Source organism: Lynx canadensis, chromosome F2 (assembly GCF_007474595.2).
Source record: "Lynx canadensis isolate LIC74 chromosome F2, mLynCan4.pri.v2, whole genome shotgun sequence".
In the NCBI taxonomy this organism is placed as follows: domain Eukaryota; kingdom Metazoa; phylum Chordata; class Mammalia; order Carnivora; family Felidae; genus Lynx; species Lynx canadensis.
In genome coordinates this window covers 82,812,202-82,836,793 of record NC_044320.2, presented here as the reverse complement: position 1 = coordinate 82,836,793, position 24,592 = coordinate 82,812,202, and the positions used below count along the sequence as shown (strand labels likewise).

Below are 24,592 nucleotides of genomic sequence, written 5' to 3'. Positions count from 1 at the left end.
CATTTTTGTTGTAAGTTAATTGATTAGTTGACCACATATACCTGGGTCTAATTCTGGGCTCTCTCTGATGTGGTCTCTTCATCCATGTGTCTGTTTTTAAGTCAGCACTACACTGTTTTGATTATACCTTCAGCCCCTGGTCTCTCTTCTTCTAGAATTCCTATGATACAGATATTGTTCTGTTTGATTGCATCACTTAGTTCTCTAATTCTCCCCTCATACTCCTGGATTTTTTTATCTCTCTTTTTCTCAGCTTCCTCTTTTTCCATGATTTTATCTTCTAATTCACCTATTCTCTCCTCTCCCTCTTCAATCCATGCTATGGCAGCCTCCATTTTATTTTGCATCTCATTTAGAGCATTTTTTAATTCTTCATCACTATTTTTTAGTCCCTTGATCTCTGTAGCAATAGATTCTCTGCTGTCTTCTATGCTTTTTTCAAGCCCAGCAATTAATTTTATGACTATTTAAAAAAAATTTTTTTTTAACATTTATTTATTTTTGAGACAGGGAGAGACAGAGCATGAACAGGGGAGGGTCAGAGAGAGGGAGACACAGAATCTGAAGCAGCCTCCAGGCTCTGAGCTGTCAGCACAGAGCCCAACGCGGGGCTTGAACTCACGGACTGCGAGATCATGGCCTGAGCCGAAGTCGGCCACTTAACCAACTGAGCCACCCAGGCGCCCCTCAGCTTCTCACTATTGAGTATGATGTTAGTAGGGCTTGTCATACAGCCTTCATTATGTTCAGGTACATAACATATACCCACTTTATTATTTTTATCATAAATGGATGTTGAATTCTGTCATGTTATTTCTACATCTTTTGAGATGATCATAGGATTTTTGTTTTCTTTTGTTTATATGGTATATCACGTTGATTAATTAGTAAATGTTGAACCACCTTGCATCCCTGAAACAATACCCACTTGATTGTGGTGAATGAGAACTTTAATGTATTGTTGAATTTGGTTTGCTAATATTTTACTGAGAATTTTTGCATCTACATTCATTAGGGATGTTGTCCTATAACTGTCTTGTGGTATTCTTGTGTAGTGTTTGTATCAGGGTAATACTGACTGTGTAAAATGAGTTTGAAAGTGTACCTATCACTTCTATTTTTTTGAAAGAGTTTGAGAAATATTTGGTAGAATTTACCAGTGAAAGCATCTGGTCTTGGACTTTTGTTTGTTGGGAGATTTTTGATTACTGATTCAATCTCTTTACTAGTAATCAGTCTGTTAAAATTTTTTATTTCTTCATGATTCAGTCTTGGATGGTTGAATGTTTTTCTAGGAATTTATCCATTTCTTCTAGATTGTAAAATTTGTTGGCATATAATTGTTCCTTGTAGTAGTTTGTGCTTGTTTGTATTTAGTTGTAACTTCTGATTTTGAGTCCTCTTTTTTTTTTGTTGTTGTTGTTGCTGAGTTTTGCTAAAGGTTTGCCAATTTTATTTATCTTTTCACAGAACCAGCTCTTAGTTTCATTGATCATATCTATTTAACTTCTACTCACTCTGTTGTTTCCTTTCTTCTACTAACTTTGTACCTAACTTGTTCTTATTTTTCTGGTTCCATAAAGTGTAATGTTAGGTTGTTTATTTTAGATTTTTCATCTTTCTTGAGATTAGTATTTATCTCTATGAACTTTCTTTGAACTACTTTTGCTGTATCCCATAAATTTTGGTACGTTGTATTTCCATTTTCAGTTGTCTCGAGGTATCTGATTATTTCTCCTTTAATTTCTTCATTGACCCATTGGTTGTTCAGTAGCATGTTGTAATATCCACATATTTGTCAATTTTTCAGTTTTCTTTTTGTAATTGATTTTTAGTTTCATACTATTGTGGTTGGAAAAAAATGATTGATATAATTTCAATCTTCTTAAATTTAGTAGAACTTGTTTTGTGGCCTAAAATATGATCTATTCTGGAGGTTGTTCCAAATGCACTTGAGAAGAATGTGTATTCTGCTGCCCTGGATAGAATGTTCTGTATATATCTGTTCAATTAATCTGGTAAATGTGTTGTGTAAGTCCAGTGTTTCCTTATTGATCTGTCTGGATGATCTGTTATAAAAATCAGGTATGAAAGTTCCATACTATTAATGAATTGCTGTCTGTTTCTCCCTTTAGGTCTATTAATACTTGCTTTATATATTTAGATGCTTCTAGTTTGGGTGCACAAATATTTACAAATGTGACATCTTTTTTATGGATAGATCCCTCTCCCATTATCTAATGCCTTTTTGTTTATTTTTTTTATTATAATCTTTGCTTTAAAGTCTATTTTATCTAAGGATAGTTACTCCAGCTTTCATTTTGTTTCCATTTACATGGAATATCTTTTTAATCCCTTTACTTTCAGTCTGTGTATGTCCTTATCTGAAATGAGTCTCTTGTAGGCAGTATATAGAGGTGCCCCCCTCCCCGCTTGTAACCCATTTAGCCACTCTGTGTCTTTTGATTGTAGAATTTAGCCCATTTGTATTTAAAGTAATTATGATGGGTATGTGCTTATTGCCATTTTGTTCATTGTTTTCCAGCTGTTTTGTAGTTTCTCTTTTTCTGTTCCTTTCTTCTCTTGGTTTTTTCCTTTGTGGTTTGTGATTTTGTTAGTGGTATGCTTAGATTCTTTTCTCACAATCTTTTTTTTTTTTTTTTTTTTTTTTTTTTTTTAAACAGGCTTTAATTCACTTTATTTTCTTGTATAAAACTGTTTGGTTGCCACAGCTGGAGCCTGGGTCCTCTGCATGGAGACTCTAGTATGGGTCTTTACAGGCTGGTCAGTAAATTCCTTATTGATAGGGAGACTTGGTGAACACAGCCTCTTTCCAGAGGTCAGGATTGAGCTAGCAGTAGGTCTTGGAAATGGCATCAAAAGTGGCCTTGGTGAAGTTGCCCAGAGTGGCAGTGTAGCCTCTGGCCAAGATGTAGCAGTTGTCAATACCAGCCATCATCAGTAGCTTCTTGGGCATGGGCTGAGACAATACCAGTGCCTCTGGGGTCAGGGCTGAGGCGCACCAGCACAAAGCCACAGCGGCCAGTCACCTTGCATGGGATAGTGTGGGATTGCGGGTCTTGTTTCCCCAGTAGCCTTGCTGCATGAGGATGTTGGATCACTTGACCGGGATGATGGCCCTACAGATGGCAGTAGCTACCTCCTTAGAGCACTTAACATCCAGCTCAATGTGTCCATTATAATCTCTGATGGCAGCAAATGCCTAGAACCTAGTCTGCTTACCGGCAGGGGTCTGCTTTTGCATGGGCAGAATCTTCAAAATTTCAACCTTAAGGGATGTCCCCAGGAAGATAATGATCTCAGATTCCTTGATGGGCAGGGAGAAGAGATAGATCTCCTCCAGGGACTCAGTCTTCATGTTTGTGACCAGGTGACCCAGGTTGGTGATGAGCAACCACTCCTCATCCTCTGTGAATTCCATGGCCTCGTCCCTGGTCCAGTTGCTGCAGCTGAAACTTCCATGGAAGCCACTGCGACCTCCCATTCCAGGGCCCCTAGCCCCTTTTAGAGCACTGACATCATCTGCCATTTGTCTGCTTGGAGAAGAATCTCCTTTCTCACAGTTTTTTGGAAATCAACTATAGATTTTTGTTTGGTGGTTCCCATGAGGCTTAGTATAGCAACCTCCATTTGTAACTGTATTTTAAGTTGATAACTTAAGTTTAAATGCATTCGAAAACTCCTCATTTTTACTTCCTCTACCCCATGTTTTATGGTTTTGATGTCACATTTTACATACTTTTATCTTGTGTATTCCTTAACTAATCATTATAGTTATACTTATTTTTAGTGCTTTTGTCTTTTAACCTTTATGTTAGCTTTATGAGTGATAAATCCACCATTTTTACCATATGTTTACCTTTACTAATGAGAGTTATACTTTCATATCTTTTCTTTCTTTCTTTTTTTTTAATTTATCAAAATAGTTTTCTTTTAAAAAGCTCCCACTGCTGACAGCCCCACTGGCTGGCTCTCCATCATCTCCCTCCCCAGCCTGGACACAGCTGGAGGGGTCCTGAGCGGCCCAAGTGCCTTTGCATCTTTCCTACCCAGGACATCTTGGAGGGCAGGAAGGAGAGTGCCCTGAGGTCCGTAGTGGATGGATGCTTGTCTTCATGACTATTCCATGCCCAGGATGTAGTTGATGGCTACACCAGGCCAATGATGACAGGCTACCAGGCTACCAAGTATTGAAGCCAATCCAGCAGTTGCCCATACATGATGTGAGGCCTCTCCCAGTGGGTGCTGAACATCCTTTTGAGGTTCACCTTCTCTTTGCAGTGGGACATGTCTGCTTATTTCCCATAATGCACCAGCCAAGGATGCAGAACTCCTGGAATACGTGATTGCAAGACAGCTTATATATGTTCTTGATGACACATTCTTCACTGACATCCACAAAGATCTGCTGCCCACACACGGCACATACACTGTCAGAGAGGTGTTTAATAGGCATGCCCAACTCACTGTAGAACCCTACGGTAGATGCCATGTAATCTGAACATGTTTCTGCAGAGTCTTCTTCAAGTACCCCATAGTAGTGGCCACTGAAGAGGAGAGAAATGCCAAAGTCCATGGCATCTTCTGATTTGATTTTGAATAATAAGTTGAGATCAAAGAGGGTAAACATGAAGCCACATAGCCAACAATGATGGCGGTATAGCTGCTTTTATAGATTAACAGGAACCACTTATAAACTAACCTTGGAGTTGTCTGTACTAGCAATGAAGATGGTGGCAGTGGCGGAGGTCGAGGTTGGAGGAGTGTTGCTGGGGAACGGGAGCTGGAAGAGGTTGATATGTCAGACCTCTCCCCAGAGGAGCAGTGGAGGATTGAGCACACATGTGTATATACCGAGTACTGTGGCCATGAAGCCATGCACACTGAAATGATCCTCATCCTCATGGCTACTTTGGTGGTGGCCCAGCTGCTCCTGGTGCAGTGGAAACAGAAACACTTTTGCTCCTACTAAATGGTGACCCTTTTTCAGATGTGGGTTGTTCCCCTTCTATTTCACAGTGAAACTGCATAGGTGGAGGTTCCTAATGATACGGATCTTGTTCTCTGCTGTCACAGCTTTTGTCACCTTCCAAGCCACCTGAGAACTGCTGGTACAGACAACCCCAAGGTTGATTTCATATATTTTCTTGTTTTGAATTTGCACTTTTTATTTTCAGCTTAAAGAAGTCCCGTTAACATTTATTGTAATGCTGGTTTAGATTAAGTCTTTTAGGTTTTCTTTGTCTGGGAAACTCTTTATCTCTCCTTCAATTCTGAATGATGATTTTGCTGGTAGAGTGTTTTGCTTGGAAGTTTATTTCCTTTCAGCACTTTGAATATATCTGCTTGAATAGTTTCTGCTGAAAAATCTGCTTATAGTCTGGGTTGTGTTTTGTTTTTGTTTTAGTTTTTTTGTACTTATAGTTTTCTCTTGCTGCTTTTAAGATTATCTCTCTCCCTGTCTTTAACTTTTGACATTTTAATTATAAAGTGTCTTGGTGTGGATCTCTTTGGGTTCATCTTATTTGGAACTTTCTGGGCTTTCTGGACCAAGATGTCTCTTTCCTTCTCTGGGCTAGGGAAATTTTCAGCCATTATTTCTTCAAATAAGTTTTCTACCCTTTTCTCTGTCATCTCCTTCTGCAACAGATATAATGTGAATGTTAGTCTGTTTTCCAATTACTTCCTGAGGCTGTCTTCACTTTTTTTCATTCTCTTTTTGCTGCTCTGATTGGGTGATCTCCAGTGCCCTGTCTTGAGTTCAATTGATTCCTCTGCTTTATTCAGTCTGCTGCTGAACCCCTCTGGTGCATTTTTTTTGGTTCAGTTATTGCATTCTTCAGTTCTATGACTTTCGTTTGGTTCTTTCTTATATTTTCTAATGCTTTTTTTGACATTCTGACTTCAAAAAAGTGTTTATTCTTCTCCCAAGTTCAGTAAGTATCTTTATGATTATTACTTTGAATTCTTTATCGGGTAAGTTACCTACCTCTGTTTCATAAGGATTCTTTTCTGAGGCTTTATCTTAATTTTTCACTTACAACACATTCCTGTTTCTTCATTTTGCTGTATATTAGCTGAAACAGTCACCTTTCCCAGTCTTGAAGGAATAGTCTCTTGTAGGAAATGAACTTTGACATTCAACCTTATCCTAGTCCTTTGTTGTCTCTTGATTTTTTTATGATTGTCCAAGCAGCCTAATTTATTTTATTTTTTAATTTTTTATTTTATTTATTTATTTTGTAAGTACGCTTCATGCCCAGCACAGAATCCAACACTAGGCTTGAACTCATGACGCTGAAATCAAGACCAGAGCTGAGATGCTCAAGAGTCAGATGCTCAACTTCCTGAGCCAACCAGGTGCCCCCAGCCTAACTTATTTTTAATAAGTTACTCAGGATGTGCCAAGACTGGTCAGTTCCCATAGGGGAATATCTCAGCTAGCACGAAATCCAGGCCGATTGGAAGCCAGATCTTTAGGCAGGAGCTTTTCAAGTATGCAAATATAGACAGTTCTGAGAGACCACAAGTGTAAGCCTTCCTGGTCACCAGAGCAGGAGATCTATAGTAGTCCTCTAGATAGCAGTTGTAAAACTCAATACTCCAGGCTAGTGTATAAGCTTCCTTTGGGGAGATACTGGCAAGCTGTAGTGAGGGAGAGGGAGGGCCGAATGATGGTGTCCACCTACTTATGTTCTGTTTGAGTACCCGTATCCTCTAGATGTATGCCAAACTTGAATTTGTTCATCAGTCTAAAGCACCAGGACAAGCAAATAGGTCTCTTTTAACAGACTGGGGGTTTCATTCTATCGTTTATACAGTGCCCTGTGGGTTGGCACCCTGCCAAGAACTGCCCCTCAAATTGTTAAAAGTCCCATGAGACTCAGGAATAAAGGCCCCCCCAGCCAGAGTCAGAGCCTGACCAGAGCCAGGCATTCAAGGGCCCTGCCCTGTGTGGCAGCCATAAACACCGGGACACCAGATATAAGAAGTGGGACACAAATATGTAAGAGCTCCCTTCTAAGAGACTTGCTCTGGATTGCAACAGAAGGCGAGCATGAACATAGCACCTGCCTTCTATCTGGTAAGGTTTGCAGTCAGCCCTTAGATGTGTGTGTAATTAGCAGCCTGTCCCTCAGGCTGCAGCTATGATGATATGCTTATAGGCCTCTTTCATAGATGGACTTAGCTCCTGGGTCTGTTGCCTCTTGCTGTGCCCTGAGCTGTTTAAGAACTCTTTCACCATTGGTTATAGTCTTATGAAACCTGTGAACATAAACCCCATTGGCCACTTGAAGCAGGTGATGTAGACATATTCCCAGGCAGCAGCTGTAAAGGTGCCAGACAAGAATATAAGCTTCTCTCTGAGAAGCTAGTATCTGAGAGATACCAGTAAGCTAGAGCAAGGCAGAGGGAGAATACAAAGATTGTACCCAATGGCTTTTGTTTCCTGAAAGCATGTCTATAGGGACCTACATGTATATTAGACCAGAAACCTGTCCCTCAAGCCAAAGCTCCTGCACAAGCAAATAGACCACTTTCTCAGAAACACTAGTGTGTGTTTTACTCTGCTATGTGTGCAGAGCCCTCAGGGTAGTATTCTGCCAAGAACTGCTTCTAATTGTAGAGTGCCTTGGGATCTAGGAACACAAACCTCCTTGACCATAAGAGCCAGGCTATCAAGGAGCACCCCTGGGGTGCACCTACAAAAACTGAGGCACCAGATGTGTGTAAAAACTCCCCTTCAGGGGGCGCCTGGGTGGCGCAGTCGGTTAAGCGTCTGACTTCAGCCAGGTCACGATCTCGCGGTCCGTGAGTTCGAGCCCCACGTCAGGCTCTGGGCTGATGGCTCGGAGCCTGGAGCCTGTTTCCGATTCTGTGTCTCCCTCTCTCTCTGCCCCTCGCCCGTTCGTGCTCTGTCTCTCTCTGTCCCAAAAATAAATAAACATTGAAAAAAAAAAAAAAAAACTCCCCTTCAGGAGATAGTAGTGCTGCAGAGAGTGGAAGAGTGACGGTGCTAAGATGGTACCCTCTAAGGAAAAAGAAAAATGGCTCCTAATGGCTTTAGCAAGGCGGAGGGAGAGCACACAGATGGTACCTACTTGTTGGAGGATTAAAATGGCACTCGCCATGAACAAAAAAATTCTAGTGTTAAAAAAATAAGATAGGAACTTTGCTTTATAGCAAGGTTGAGGGAGTACCTAAAAATGGCACCCAGCAGCAGCACTTCCCTATTTTGAGAGTATCCCAGTAGGCCCCAGCCCCTCAGATGACACTCAAAGATTAGCAAATGTATTTCTTTGACATCGGGTCTGGGTGCTTTTCAAACAGCTGTGTCTGGGCTGGGTGGTGGGGTGAGTGAGTCCGAGCATGACCACCATAGGAGATGTTTCTCAGTTTGGTACAGCTCTGTCGGTCTTGTGGATCCAAGTCCAGTTGTTTGTCAAAGCCACGTTTTATCATCTCTCAGATGCAAGTCTGAAGAGTTGGGGTACCTGATGTGGGGTATGAACCACTGGCTCCTCAGGGAGAAGCTTTGGGTTTGTTAGTTCCCTCCCAATTGTGGTTTGCTGCACTGGGGTCGGGTTTATGGCAAGACTGCATTACTGCCTCTCCCACCCACCTTGGTGTGGCTACGTCATTATTTTAGCAGGCCTTTTCTCTTCAGGGGGAAATTGAGAAGTTGATTGTGAAGCTTGTAGAGCAGTGTTGAAGAATTACAAAGTGGATGGCTTATACTACCTGAAGTAATCAAGATAGCGATAGTGTAAATGATATACAGATAGTGGATAAAGATATACAGATAGCTCAGTGGAACAGAATAGACAGCTGAAAATTATTTTTGATGAAGAAAGCAATCCAATGGGGTAAAACAAAGGCTTTTAAATAAATAATGCCAGAGCAATTGAATATTCATATAAATAAAGTCACCTTGACCCCCTATCTCATATACATAAAAGTTAAGATGGATCATAGATCAAAATGTAAAAGTTCAGCCATTAAACTTCTAGGAGAAAAAGTAGAGAATAGCAAAGCTTTCTTTGGTAGGCTACAAAAAGCACAAGTATTTTTTTTTTTTTTTTAAAAAGCACTGTAAATTAAAATCCATCACAACAAAAAAAATTTTTAGCACCATTAACAGATAGAGAAAATAATAAACATTTATCTGTAAAGTACTTGTATCCAGACTGTACAGAGAACCCCTACAACAATAAAAGGACTACTTAATCCACTGGAGAAATATTACAACAGATGCTTCATAAATGATGCTATGTGCATAGTCAGTGAGTATAATGGACTTCAACATATGAATTTTGGGGGGGGACACATTTCAGCCCATAGCAGTTTTATAAAGAGAAATAAAAAAATAATATTATTTTTTAAGTTTGTATTTAAATTCTAGTTGTTAATATACAGTGTAATATTAGTTTTAGATGTCCAATGTAGTGACTTACCACATACAGTACCCGGTATTCATCACAAGTACACTCCTTAATACCCATCCCCCTGCCCACCTCCCCTCAGGTAATCACCAGTTTGTTCTCTATAGTTAAGAGTCTGTTTCTTGGATTTTCTCTCTCTCTCTTTTTTTTTTTTTTCCTTTTGCTCATATTTTTTGTTTCTTAAATTCCACATTTGAGTGAAATCATATGGTATTTGTCTTTCTTTGACTGACTTACTTTGCTTAGCATAATACTCTCTAGTTCCATCCATGTAGTTGCAAATGGCAAGATTTCATTTTTTTTAAGGTTGAATAATCCGTGTGTGTGTGTGTGTGTGTGTGTGTGTGTGCGTATGTATGTATGTATGCACGTACATACTGCATCTTCTTTACCCATTCACCAGTCGATGGACACTTGGGCTGTTTCTATGATTTGGCTAATATAGATAATGTTGCTGTAAACATTGGGGTGCATGTATCCCTTTGAATTAGTGTTTTTTCTATTCTTTGGGTAAATGCTAGTAGTGCAATTGCTGGATCATAGGGTAGTTCTATTTTTAACTTTTTGAGAAACCTCCATACTGTTTTCTAGAGTGGTGCACCAATTTGCATTCCCACCAACAGTGCAGGAATGTACTTCACATCCTCGCCAAAACCTGTTGTTACTTGTGTTGTTGATTTTAGCCCTTCTGATAGGTGTGAGGTGATATCTCATTGTAGTTTTGATAAACAGAGAACTGGTTATTCTTAAGTATATGAGTTTTCAGTTAGAGTGTTGGGTTGGGAATGTGCAGTGGAAGGATGCCTGGGTAGCTCAGTCAGTTAGCATCCAACTCTTGATTTTGGCTCAGGTCATGATCTCACAGTTTGTGAGATAAAACCCCACTTCGGGCTCTGTGCTGACAGCCTGCTTTTGGGATTCTCTCTCTCTGCCCCTCCCCCACTCATACCCTGTTCTCTCTAAACATAAAAAAAGAAAACATTAAAAAAATGTACAGTGGGTTGTTGATGTCGCTTGGAGTGTTTGGGAAAGAACACAGTATTGGATGCTGATTTGGAGAGCAGTTGCTTAGAGGTACTATGTTAAAATGAAAAGAACATAACGGGGGACACCTGGGTGGCTCAGTCCATTAAGTGTGGGGCTCTTGACTTCGGCTGAGGTCATGATCTCATGGTTTGTGGGTTTGACCCCCCACGTCGGGGTCCCTGCTGACAGCACAAAGCCTGCTTGGGATTCTCTTTCCCTCTCTCTCTGCCCCTCCCCCACTAGTGTGCTCTGTCTCTCTCAAAATGAATAAACTTAAAGAATAAAGAACATAAGGAAATTTCTTTTTCTCTTCAGTCTGAATCTATATTTTTGGGAGCAAGAGGAAAAAATAGCATAAATAATGTAAAAATTCTTAGAATGTATGAAGATTGAGCCCACAAGAGAAATTAGAATAATAAGATTTGTTATTCATGGATTTATTTCAGTAGTTTTTTCACAGTTTATTTTTCCTTTTTCAAATGCCAGCAATTTTTAAAACATTAACTATAATGAAAATGTTTTTCAGATTATAAATGTTTTGGGAAGGATTTACCTACTTCTGATTAAACAAACTTTTTGAGTACCAGAGCCAAAAAGGCATCTTCTGTGGTGCTCCAGAAAAATCCCACCCCTCCCTTTTTCCCTTGCTGCTCTAGTTACGACAGCTATGACTGAGGCATCTGGGATTTGTGCTCTTTCCATAAGACTGGAAGACTCTGCCAGTCTTGGGTCCCCCTGATGTGCTGATGTAGGAGCACTGTCTTTTTCTGTTTTTCCTTAAACGCCTCTGAGACCTCTAGGTTGTTGAACTTTCCATGGCTCTCAGCTCTATTTCAGAGGTTATCCAAGGAGAAGAAAGGCAGCTTCTTGTAGAACTAAAGTTGATAATAAGATGATGGTCAAATGACTTCACTATCTCTCTTCTTTTGACCATTTCTGTATCTTTGCACAAAAGAATTAAGCTAAATCCACTCACTTTCTTTTATACAATAAAGTGCAAGTGTTTGCTTTCCATCTGAATGAACCCTTTTCCAGTAGTACAGCATTTAAATATAAATTTAAGAACTGGTCCCAGGTTCACCAAATTAAAGACTAACTTAGCTGACTGTTTATCCTTAGAACAATCACACTATGGATTTTATTTTCCTAAACATTCCAGGTTTTTCAGGTATTGCTTTCTGATAGGGCTGGAAAGGGCTGCCTGTTATGGTTTAAAAGAGGAGATTCCAGGGCTCTGCTGCTATGACTACAATTTAAAACTAGCCCTTCAGCAGACAGCTGGAGAAACTAATCACTGAGCGGAGTAAGCTGGAGCTGACAATAAGTGTCAAAGAAGTCAGGGTAGAACGAGTGGAGGCAATTACTAGTGATACATGGGAGACTCATTAACACTAGTGCCACCTTCTGAATTTGAAATTATTATTCTACTTTTTGAAGTTCTTTTTATGAAATCCTATGTGTACCCCTTCATTCAGAAAGTTCTCTGATGTCAGGTCATTTAGTCTGATACAAGGCAATCGGTTTATTTCTAAAGGTTAATACTTAATCTATATAAATGGTGAAAAACATTATTTCGTAATCATCAGTTTTAGTTGTTAGCACTCCAGTTGCTCCTGACTTTCTTTAAAAAATAAATAATATACTGGGGTCAATGAGATGATTATATTTTTTGTCGCAAGTAAAAGTATGTTAGTTGTTTAATATCAAAATGATAAATATATAACACATATTAAAATAGTACTTTATTAAAGTTGCTTATCTCACCAAGGAGATGGTGCAGGTCACTGGCCATAAGTAGCCTTTCAGTTAAGAACAATAGTGTAAGACTTTATCCATTTCTTTTTTCTTATTTTGTAATATCAACTGTAATGTCTCCTCTTTCATTTCTAATTTTATTTATTTGAGTCTAGTTAAAGGTTTGCCAGTTATTTATATTTTAAGCAAATCAGCTTTTAATTTTATTGATCCTTTCTATTGTTTTTCTGGTCCCTGTCTTATTTATTTCTGCTCTGATTTTTTATGATTTCCTTCTCCCAACTTTGGGCTTAATTTGTTGCTCTTTATTTAATTCCCTAATGTTTAAAGTTAGATTGTTTATTTGAGATCTGATTTTTTAATATATGAGTTTATTGCTATAAAATTTCCTCTCAGAACTGCTTTTGCTGATCCCACAAAATTTGATACATTGTATTTTAATTTTCATTTGTTTTGAGATAACTTTTTGTTTCCTTTTTGCTTTCTTCTTTGACTCATTGGTTGTTTAGAAATGTGCTGTTTAGCTTCCACATAGTTGAAGATCTACTCACTTTCTTCTGGCTGATTTCTAATTTTATACCTTGTGGTCAGAGAAGACCACAACTATCTTCTCTGATAGTTGGTATGATTTCAGTGTTCTTAAATTTGCTAAGATTAGTTTTGTGGCTTATTATTTGATGTATCCTGGAGAATGTTCCATGTTCAGTTGAGAAGAATATGTATTCTGCTCTGTTGAGTGGAATGTTCTACATGAGTCTGTTAAGTCTATTTATTCTAAAATATGGTTCAATTCCAGTGTTTCCTTGATTTTCTTTCTGGATGATCTATCCATGGTCAATAGTGGGGTCTTGAAGTCCCCTACTATTATTGTATTGTCTATTTCTCTCTTAAGGTCCTGTTAGTATTTGCTTAAGTATTTTTTGTGCTACACATTGGGAACATATATATTAATGGTTGTTATATCTTCTTGATGTATTGATCCATTTATTATATACTGTCATTCTTTGTCTCTTGTTACCGTTTTGGCTTGAAGTCTATTTTATGTGATATAAATATGGTTACAAATATGGCTACACCCACTTTGTTTTGGTTATCATTTGCTTGGAGTACCATTTTTCAGCTCTTCACTTTGAGTGTTTGTCTTTTCAACTCAAATGAGTCTCCTGAAGGCATCATATATTTGGGCTGTTTTTTGTTTTTTGTTTTTTTTCTTTTTTAAATCCATCCAACTATTCAGTGCCTTTTGATTGGTGACTTAAATCCATTTACACTTATGGTAATTATTGATGTATGAGAACTTACTGCTGTCATTTTATGTTTTGTGTTTGGTTGTTTCATATATTCATTCTTTCTTTTTCTTTGTGTTTCTGTTTACTTTTAAGTTGGTGGTTTTCTAAGATGATTTCTCAGAGTATCCCCTTTTTTTACATTTTGTGTCTTTGCTCTAGATATTTGTTTTGTGGTTACCATGAGGTTTGTATAAAATATCTCATAGGTAAAATAATCCTTTTTCTGATGATGACAATTTATCTTTCTTTTTATTTTTTTTTAATGTTTATTTTTGAGAGAGAGTAAGAGGGAGCAAGCATATGAGCAGGGAAGGGGCGGGGTGGCATGCGGTAGGAAGAGGAGAAAGAATCCCAAGCAGACTCTGTGCTATCAGTGCAGCACCTGATGCAGGGTTTGATCCAGTGAACTGTGAGATCATGACCTAAGCGGAAATTAAGAGTCGGCTTCTTAACTGACTGAGCCACCCAGACACCCCTCTTCATTTTTCTATACAAATTACTCACTTTTCTTCTCCTCTTTTAATTTTGTTGCTACATATTATCCCTTTTTATGCTTTTGAATTTGTTACTAAATGTAGTAGCTATAATTATTGTTAATAATGTTTTCCCTTCAACATGTATGCTGTAATTGTTTAATGCCCTATTCTAAAACAGAGTTAAAATGTTCTGGTTCTGTCTGTTTATCACCTTTCTCAAATTTGGGGATCCTTTGTCTTTTATTTCAGGTGAAAAGCTCCTTTCAGCATTTCTTGTAAGGCAAATTTAATTGTGGTGAACTTCTCAGTTTTTGTCTGGGAAGTCCTACATTTCTCCTTCGTATCTGAAGCATAACTTTGCTGGATAGAGTATTTTTGCCTGGCAGTTTTTATTTTTCAATACTTTGGAATATGTCACTCTACTTTCTCCTGGCCTCTAGGGTTTCTTTTTTTCTTTTTTCTTTTTTAATTTTTTTTATTATTATTATTTAATATTTATTTTTGAGAGACAGAGTGTGAGCAGGGAGGGACAGAGAGAGAGGGAGACACAGAATCTGAAGCAGGCTTCAGGCTCTGAGCTGTCAGCACAGAGCCTGACATGGAGCTCGAACTCAAAAACCGTAAGATCATGACCTAAGCCGAAGTTGGACGCTCAACCAACGGAGCCACCCAGGCACCCCATGACCTGTAGAGTTTCTGATGAGAAATCTCATAATCTAGTGGGGGTTCGTTTGTAGGTTAATTTTTTTCCCCCTGGCTGCCTTTAAGATTCTTTGTTTATTATTGACTTTTTACAGTTTCATAATAATGTGTCTTGGAGAAGGTCTCTTATATTGAGATAGTAAGATGATCTTTTAGCTTTGTGGACTGTTTATTTCTACTTGTATTTTCTCAGGTTTAGTAAATTTTCAACTGTTTTAAAAATAACCTCTCTGGGGAGCCTGGGTATCTCAGTTGGTTAGGCGACCGACTTTAGCTCATGTCATGATCTTGCAGTTCATGGGTTCAAACCCCGTGTCCGGCTCTGTGCTGACAGCTCAGAGCCTGGAGTCTGCTTCAAATTCTCTGTTTCTCTCTGTCTGTCTCTCCCCCACTAGTGCTCTCTCTCTCTCTTTCTCTCTCTATCTTGAAAATGAACACTAAATTTTTTTTTTTTAAATAGCCTCTCTTCCTCCTTCTAGTATACATTTTATTCTGTTTTTAATTTTAGAGAGAGAGAGCATAAACGGTGGAGAGGGCAAGAGGGAAAGAGAGATCTTAAGCAGGCTACGTGCTCAGCATAGAGCCTGACACAGGGATCAATGCCATGACTGTGGGATCATGACCTGAGCCAAAATCAAGAGTTGGATGCTCAACCAACTGAGCCACCTAGGCACCCCCATTTTATTCTAATGTTAGCTCTCCTAATGGAGTCCGATAGTTCTTCTAGGATTTCCTCATTAAAAAAAAATTTTAGTTCTGTTTCTTCTACCTGAATCATTTCTAGATTCCTGTCTTCCAGAGAGCTTAGTCTCTCTTCCATCTCATCTGCTCTATTACCAATGCTTTCTAATGCATTCTTCTCATTGATTTGAGTTCTTCATCTTAAGAATTTCTCTTGGTTCTTTTATAGGGTTTTAATCTCTTTGGTAAAGTACTTCTGTTTATTAATTTTATTGACATTTGAGTTCCGTTATTGCCTTTCTGACTTTTCTTGTAGTTTATTGATTTCTTCATTATAGCTATTCTGAAATTTCTATTAGATCCCATTCTTACATGACTTTGTGTTTGGTTGTTGTGGAATTGGTGTTTTATGTTTGTGATACCATATTGCTGTGATTTTTCATTATGTTTCATAAAATGTGCCTCTCCCAGTGCATTTGAAGTAGTGAACACCTTTTAAAAAATATATTTATTTATTTTGAGAGGGAGAGAGCAAGTGAGCAGGGGAGATGCAGAGAGAGGGAGAGAGAATCCCAAGCAGGCTCCATTCTGTTCGTGCAGAGCCAGATGCAGGGCTTGAACCTCCAAACCCTGAGATCATGACCTGAGCTGAAACCAAGAGTTGGATGCTTAACCAACTGAGCCATCCAGGCACTCTAAAAGTAGTAAACACCTTTCTTATATAGGTAAAGTTTTGTTTTTGCTTTAATTTTTAACAATTTAACAGGTTGGCAGTCAGAAGCTTTTCTGCAGTCAGGTGGCACTATAGCACAAGTTTTTGTTTCTCTTACCTGGCGTGCCTTCTGGCTATATTTGGGAGCATGTTTTCCACCCCTATCCCCTCTGCCATAAGGTCACTAGCACCCTTCTCATTTCTTGTGCTGCTGGGGTCTCAAGGTTGCAGGCCCAGTCCCAATTCCAGGGTTGCTGGGGTCATGGGCATGGGGATAAGGGAGTCACTGGCCAGCTACCACTGCTAGGGATACCAGGGTCAAAGGCACTGCCATTCCTGGAATCACTGGGGTCACCAGGTGCTGCTTCTGCTCTTCTCCAAGTTCTGCTGCCTCCACAGGTCCAATCCACCCATATTCAGATGTACATGTGTATAGATCTCTCAATTCTGGCATGTTGTGCCATGGATCCTTTGTTGGTCTATGGAGATACTACTGGTTGTATATTGAAGGAGGGAAACAAAGGGAAAGACTCATGGCACAATGATGCTGATGTTACTCAGAACCTTTTTATTTTCTTGATAACGTTCTTAGAAGCAAAAAAAAAAAAAATATTTTAAGCCCAGTTTTTATCTATTTTTTCTCCTGTTGCTCACGCTTTTGGTGTCATATCTAAGAATTTGTTGCCAAATTCACAGTCTTGAAGATTTACAGCTGTGTTTTTTCCCTAAGAGTTTTATAGTTTTTTCTCATATAGTTAGGTAATTGGTCCATTTTGAGTTAATTTTTGTGTGTTGCGTGAGGCAGGGATCCACCTTCATTCTTCCCTGTGAAAATCCTGTCCAAGCATCATTTGTTGAAAAGACTATTCTTTTCATTGTTGAAAAGACTTTTCTTGCACTGAAAAGTCATGAACCCCTTGTTGATAAAATCATTTGGCATAGATGTGTTGGTTTGTTTTTGGACTCTCAGTTCTGTTTAATAAAACAATAAAACAGTCTGTATATCCTTATGCCAGAACCAGAATGTTTTGATTACTTGTACCTGTATAGTAAGTTTTGAAATTGAGAAGTATGGGGGCGCCTGGGTGGCGCAGTCGGTTGAGCGTCCGACTTCAGCTAGGTCACGATCTCACGGTCCGGGAGTTCGAGCCCCGCGTCGGGCTCTGGGCTGACGGCTCAGAGCCTGGAGCCTGTTTCCGATTCTGTGTCTCCCTCTCTCTCTGCCCCTCCCCCGTTCATGCTCTGTCTCTCTCTGTCTCAAAAATGAATAAACGTTAAAAAAAAAAAAAAAAAAAAAAAAAGAAATTGAGAAGTATGAGTCCTCTAAGTTTGTTCTTCTTTTCAATATTATTTTGGTTATTCAGGGCCTCTAGCAATTCCATATGAATTTGAGAACTTTCCCATTTAGGTGAAAAAGGCTATTGGAAGTTTTAGGGATTGCATTTAATGTATATATCATTTTGGGTAATAGTGCCATTTTAACAGTATTAAATTATCCAATCCGTGAACATGGAGTGTCTTAACATTTATGTAGATCTCCTTGATTTTTTTCCAGCAATGGTTTTTTAAATTTTTTTTAATGTTTATTTATTTTTGAGAGAGAGCGCGAGCGCCTGTGCGCACAAGCTGGGGAGGGGCGGAGAGAGAGGGAGACACAGAATCCAATGCAGGCTGTAGACTCTGAGCTGTCAGCACACCAACTGTAAGATCATGACCTGAGCCAAAGTCAAATGCCTAACCAACTGAGTCACTCAGGCACCCCTCCAGCAATATTTTTTAATTTTCAAATGTATATATAGGCCTTTTACCTCGTTGTTTAAATTTATTTCTCATGTATTCTTTCTGATGCCCTTTTTTATGGATTTTTAGGATTTTCTGTATACAAGATTATGCCACCAGCAAATAAGAGAGTTCTGTTCTGTTTGCCATTTATTTCTTTTTTCATGTTTGCTTTGGTTAGAATATCCAGTACAACATTGAATAGAAGTAGCAAAGTGGTCATTTTTACCTCATTCCTCACCCAAGGGGAAAGCTTTCAGTTTTTCTCTATTGGATATGATATTGCTTTTGAGCTTTTTATAAATATTCTGTATCTGGATGAGGAAGTTTCTTTTTTTTTTTTTTTAACATATATTCATTTTTTGAGAGATAGAGAGAGACAGAGTATGAGCAGGGGAGGGGCCAAGAGAGAGGGAGACACAGACCCAAAGCATGCTTCAGGCTCTGAGCTTTCAGCACAGAGCCCAACGTGGGGCTCAAACTCAAGAACCGTGACATCATGACCTGAGCCGAAGTCGGATGCTCAACCAACTGAGCCACCCAGGTACCCTGAGGAAGTTCCTTTGTATTCCTAGATTCTTTTTAATCATGAAAGGGTGTTGGATTTTGTAAAGTGCTTTTTCTACATTAATTGAAATGGTCATGTTACTTTACCCCCTTCATTCCATTGATGTAGTGTATTACATTAATTGTTTTTCATATATATACCACTGTTGGATTGCTGGGATGGATCTCACTTGATCATGGTGCATATTCTTTCAGTATGGTGCTGGATTTATTTTTAAGGGATATTAATCTGTAGGTTTCTTTTTCTGTGATAGGGTCTCTGTATGGCCTTTGTATCAGGGTAATTCTGGTCTTATAGAGTAAGTTAGGAAGTTTTCCTTCCTTTTCTGTTTTTTGAAGGGGTTTAGAAGGATTGGTGTTGTTAATTCTTCTTTAAGTGTTTGGTAGAAATAATAACCAGTGAAGCCATCTAGGCCTTGCATTTCTTTTTTTTTTTTTTTTTTTTTTTTTTTTTTTTTTTTTTTTTAAATTTTTTTTTCAACGTTTATTTATTTTTGGGACAGAGAGAGACAGAGCATGAACGTGGGAGGGGCAGAGAGAGAGGGAGACACAGAATCGGAAACAGGCTCCAGGCTCTGAGCCATCAGCCCAGAGCCCGACGCGGGGCTCGAACTCACGGACCGCGAGATCGTGACCTGGCTGAAGTCGGACGCTTAACCGACTGCGCCACCCAGGCGCCCCTAGGCCTTGCATTTCTTAACAGGAGCACTTTTTGATTATTGATTTAACTTCTACTTGTTATAATTCTGCTTAGATTTTTCTGTTGAGTCAGTTTTCATTTGGTGGTGTGTATGTTTCTAGGAATTTGTCCATCTCTTATAGATTATCTAACTTGGTGTACAGCTTGTTCGTGGTATTCTTATTTTTTTTTTTAAGTTGTTTTTTTTTTTTTTTTTTTTTTTTTTTGGAGAGACAGTGCAAGTAGGGGAGAAGGAAGGGCAGAGGGAGAGATAGAAGCCCAAGCAGGTTTCATGCTCAGCACAGAGCCTGATGCAGGGCTCTATCCCATGGCCCTGGGATCATGACCTGAAGCGAAATCAAGAGTCAGATGCTCTACTGACTGAGCTAACCAGGTGTCCTGATTCATGGTATTCTCTTTTTTAAATTTTTTTTTTTTTTCAACGTTTATTTATTTTTGGGACAGAGAGAGACAGAGCATGAACGGGGGAGGGGCAGAGAGAGAGGGAGACACAGAATCGGAAACAGGCTCCAGGCTCCGAGCCATCAGCCCAGAGCCCGACGCGGGGCTCGAACTCACGGACCGCGAGATCGTGACCTGGCTGAAGTCGGACGCTTAACCGACTGCACCACCCAGGCGCCCCAATGGTATTCTCTTATAATTCATTTTATTTCTTTGAGATTGGTAGTACTTCTCCCATTTTCATTTCTGATTTATTTGCTTTTTTGTCTTTATTTGATTTATTTAGGGTGATCTAGCTAAATTTTGTCATTTTTAATGATCTTCTAAAGAATCAACTTTTGGTGTCATTCTATTTTTTTTTCTATTTTAATTTCCTCTAATGTAATCTTTATTATTTTTCCTTCTGCTAACCTTGGGTTTCGTGTGCTCTTCTGTTTCTAGTTCCTTAAGATACAAAGTTAGATTATTTATTTCACATCTTTATTCTTCTTTTTCTTAAATGCAGACATTGCAGTGCTAAATCTCCCATGAAAACATCTTTCACCGAATCTTACAAGTTTCAGTATGTTGTGTTATTATTTTCATTTGTCTTGATGTGTGTTCTAATTTTCTTGTGATTTCTTCTTTGACATGTAAGTTGGTTAAAAGTGTATAATTTCGGGGGTGGCTAGGTGGCTCAGTCAGTTGAGCGTCTGACTTCAGCTCAGGTCATGTTCTCATGGTTCGTGAGTTCGAGCCCTGCATTGGGCTTGCTGCTATCAGTGCAAAGCCTACTTTGGATCTTCTATCCCCGTCTCTCTCTCTGCCCCTGCCCCGCTTGTGCTCTCTCTCTCTCAAAAATAAATAAAACATTTTTAAAAAATGTAATTTCTACATATATGAATTTTCTATTTTTTCTTCTGTTACAGATTTCTAGTAATTCTATTGTGGTTTGAGAAAATGCTTGGTATAATTTCAGTCTTTTTTAAAAGTATAGATTTGTTTTGTAATCCAAAATATGATGTTAGTCCAAGATCAAGGTGTCAGCAGAGCCCTTTGAAGGTACTGTGGAAGATTTGTTTCCATCCTCTCTCCAAGCTTCTGGTAGTTCATTGGCTTGTGGCAGAAAATTCCAGTCTTCATATGACCTTCTCTCAGTGGGTGTATGTCCAAATTTCCTTGTTTTATAATGACATGAGTCATATTGGGTTATGAGCTTACCTTATTCCAGAATAACTTCATATTAACTTGATTAATTGCATCTGCAATGGCTCTGTTTCCAATTAAGGTCACATTTTGATGTACTGGGAGTTGGGATTTCAGTATATGTATTTTTGCAAGACAAAATCCAACCCACAACTGGAAGTGTTTCTCTTAAAATTTTGTAAGACTTTGTAACGAATTGGTATTTTCTGTAAATGGTAGAATTTACCCGGGAAGACAGGATATACTAGGGTTTTCTTTTTAGGAAGTTTTAAAATTATTTATTCAATCTATTTACTTCTTATAGTTCTATCCCAATTTTTTTAATTTCCATTTGATTCAGTTTTGGTTGTTCATGTTTTCCTAGGAATTTGTCTTTTTCAAAGTTATCTAATTTGTTTGCATTCATGTCTTTATGCTATATCTTTTTAACTATTTCTGTAAGGTCAGCATTGATATCTCAGCTTTAATTCCTTATTTTTGCAATTTGACCTTTTTCTCTTTTTTTCTTCATCTGTCTAGCTAAAGGTTTGTCAATTGTATTCATCTTTCCCAAGAATCAACTTTTATCTTTGCTGACATGTAGTATTCTTGTCTTCACTATTTGATTAATTTTTGTATTAATCTTCTCTGTTTTTTTCTCTACTTAGTTTAGGTTTCATATGCTCTTAAAGTCAAAGGTTAGGCTATGGATTTGAGAACTTTCTTCTTTCTTCCTTCTTTCTTTCCTTCCTTCCTTGCTTCTAATTTTCTTCTTTTTCTTAATATATACATTTCTAGCTAGAAACTATAATTTCTGTTGGTTTATTGGGTTAGGTTAATTCTGATAAGGCTTGTTTTAGCTATATTCCTATACGTTTTGGTATGTTGTGTCTTCATTTTGATTACTTTCTAATGATTTTCTACCTTCTCTTGTCATCTTTTCTTTGACCCATTTGTTATTTTGGACTGTGTTGTTTATTTTTTCTATACTGGCAATTTTTCCAGATTTCTAGTGGTTATTGTATTTTAACTTTATTCCATTCTTGTTTGGATAGCATACATAGATTTCAGTCCTTTTACCTTTATCAAGCCTTGTTTTGTGCTTAATATATAGTCTGTCCTAGAGAATGTTCTTTGTGCAAAAGAAAAGAATGTGTATACTGATGCTTTTGTGTAAAGAGTTGTATAGATGTATAGATATTATAATGCTGTTAAATTCTTCTGTTTTCTTGTTGATCTTGTGCCAAGTTTTCTAATCCATTACTCAAAGTAGAGTAGTTAAGTCTCCAACAATTATTGTACTATTTTCCCTTTTCAGTTGTCAGTTTTTGCTTCATATATTTTGATCCTTGTTGTTTGGTACAAAAATGTTTATAATTTTTATATCTTCTTGATGAACTACTTTGTATCATTATAAAATGTACCTCTATTTCTAGTAATATTCATTTATTTTTTAATGTCTTATTTTTGAGAAAGAGACAGAGCATGAATGGGGAGGGGCATAAAGAGAGGGAGACACAGAATCTGAATGAAGCAGGCTTCAGGCTCCCAGCTGAACCCGATGCGAGGTCATTACCTGAGCCAAAGTCAGATGCCTACCCCAACTGAGCGCCAAGGTGCCCCTCTAGTAATATTTTTTAAAAGTTATTCTTGTTTGATATTATTACAACCACTACAGCTTTCTTCTGTATGCTTCTGCATGCTACATCCTCTCCTTATTACCTTATTAGTTTATTTCCATTTAGTTGGGTTTATTCCTATGTATATTACTGTTTTTGTTGCATTATAATTGGGATTGTTTTCTTAATTTCTCTTTGTGCTGCTTCCTTACTGGTGTATACAATTGCTTCAGATTTTTGTACATTGATTTTGTATCCTACAACTTTACTAAATTCATTTATCAATGTAGCAGTTTTTTTGGTGGAGTTGTTCAAGTTTTCTAGATCGAGCATCATGTCATCTGCAAATAGTGAAAGTTTTACTTCTTCCTACCAATTTGGATGCCTTTTGTTTCTTCTTGTCTGATTGCTGTGGCTAGGACTTCAGTAGTATGGTAAAAATAACAGTGGTGAGAGGAGACATCCTTGTCTTGTTCCTGATCTTAGGGGCAAAGCTCTTAGTTTTTCCCTGAGTATGATGTTTGCTATGGGTTTTTCATGTAAGGCCTTTATTATGTTGAGGTATGTTCCCTCTAACCCTACTTCTTTGAGGGTATTTGTCATGAATGGATGTTGTATTTTTTCAAATACTTTTTCTGCATCTCTTGGAATGATCATTTGGTTCTTACTCTTTCTCTTATTGATGTGATGTATCACAGTGATTTATTTGCAAGTATTGAATCGCCTTTGTTTCCTGTAAATAAATCCCACTTGATTGTAGTGACTGATTTTTTGTAAAGTATTGTTGGATTTGGTTTGCTAATATTTTGTTGAGGATTTTTGCATCTATGTTCAACAAAGATAATGGCCTGTGGTTTTCTTTTTTAATAGTGTCTTAACCTGGTTTTGATATCAGGGTAATGCAGCCACCTTATAATGCATTTGGAAGTTTTCCTCCCCCTTCTATATTTCGGGATAGCTTGAGAAGTATATATATAAACTCTTCTTTAAATGTTTGGTAGAATTCACCTGTGAAACCATCTTTTCCTGGACTTTTGTTTGTTGGATGTTTTTGATTACTCTTCAGTTTTATTGCTGGTAATTGGTCTGTTCAAATTTCCTATTTCTTCCTGATTCAGTTTTGGGAGGTAATGTGTTTCTAGGAATTTTTCCATTTCATTCATATTGTACAATTTCTTGGTGCATACTTTGCATCATAGAGTCAAAATCCTTTGTATTGTGGTGCCAATTATTTCTCGGTTTCCTTTTGATTTTTATTTGAGTCCTCTATTTTTTCTTTCTTTCTTTCTTTTCTTTTCTTTTCTTTTTTTTTTTGAATCTGGCTACAGTTTTATCAATTTTGTTGATTTTTCCAAAGAACCAGCTCCTGGTTTCATTGATTTGTTCTATTCTTTTTTTAGTTTTTATTTTGTTCATGTCAATTTTAATCTTTATTATTTCCTTCCTTTTATTGGTTTTGAGTTTTGTTTGTTCTCTGTGTAGCTCCTTTATGTGTAAGGTTAGTTTGTTTACTCAAGCTTTTTTTTGCTTCTTGAGGTAGGCCTACATTGCTATAAACTTCCCTCTCAGAACAGCTTCTCTGCATCCCAAAGATTTTGGTCCATTGTGTTTTCATTTTGTCTCCATGTATTTTTTTATTTCCTCTTGATTTCTTGGTTCACCCATTCATTATTTTGTAGCATGTTATTTGATCTCCACGTATTTGTGGTCTTTCCAGATTTTTTTTTCTTGTGATTGATTGATTGGTGTGCGGGACCTGTAGTCAGACCACTTGTATGCCTCCAGCCCACTGCTGGAGCCTTTTTCTGACTGGTGTGTGGTTATCTTTCCTTCTCTCCAGGGCAGGAGTCACTTTAGAGTTGTCTTGGCCACTGCAGGGGCTGTTTGCATACTGCCAGGCCTGTGGCACCACTCTACAGGCTCTCACCAAATGCATATTGGAGAGGGTTGATCCCAGGAAGCACAGACCTTGAGAGTGGGAGGGTGGAGGGTGAGGTGGAGGCAGTTGGCATTGGGTTGGCTGGCAGTGCTAGGAAACTTTGTATGTTGTTGTTCCTTTGCAAGAGGGGGCCTGCCATGCCCAGAATGAAGCTGTCCAGAGGGGTAAATTGATGTAAGCACTGTAGGGGCTCTGGTAGGGGGGAAAAGGGGGTGTGGGGTGGTTGTGCTGACAAGTTATGTAGCAAGTCCCTTAGGTGACCATATGTTTAAGCCTAC

General features: G+C 38.3%; 1 protein-coding gene and 2 pseudogenes across 2 annotated transcripts in view; 1 reads left to right on the top strand and 2 right to left on the bottom strand.

Moving 5' to 3' along the window:
• The window catches only part of SPIDR (scaffold protein involved in DNA repair), a 509,957-nt gene that overhangs the window by 78,393 nt on the left and 406,972 nt on the right, over positions 1–24,592 (top strand). The gene's annotated exons all lie outside the window — the stretch shown is intronic.
• LOC115506313 lies at positions 2,653–3,425 on the bottom strand (annotated as a pseudogene).
• Positions 4,086–4,926, bottom strand: LOC115506502 (annotated as a pseudogene).